Source organism: Harpia harpyja, chromosome 22 (genome assembly GCF_026419915.1).
Source record: "Harpia harpyja isolate bHarHar1 chromosome 22, bHarHar1 primary haplotype, whole genome shotgun sequence".
Lineage (NCBI taxonomy): Eukaryota > Metazoa > Chordata > Aves > Accipitriformes > Accipitridae > Harpia > Harpia harpyja.
Window position 1 is genome coordinate 15,738,079 of NC_068961.1, and position 272 is coordinate 15,738,350.

The following is a 272-nucleotide window of genomic DNA, read 5'->3' on the forward strand; positions in this document are numbered from 1 at the left end:
TCGACTCGGCACCGCAGCCTGAAGGGGAACTAAACCCAGGTGTGGCGGCTGAGGGAAGCGGGCCGATGCCAGAGAAAAGAGGGTTAGCGCAAACTTCGGGGAGATGCCCCAAAGCAATCCACACAGGAGGCCGCCATGATGGCCAGCCTGCCCCGCGCCAGGTGCTCGCACGCCCTCAGCCCACCCTGCAGCAGCCGCCAGCGGGCGGTGCAGGCGGCGGGGCGGGCCGGCGGCGGACATGGGGAGGGGTGAGGCGCCGGCCGCGGCCGGGG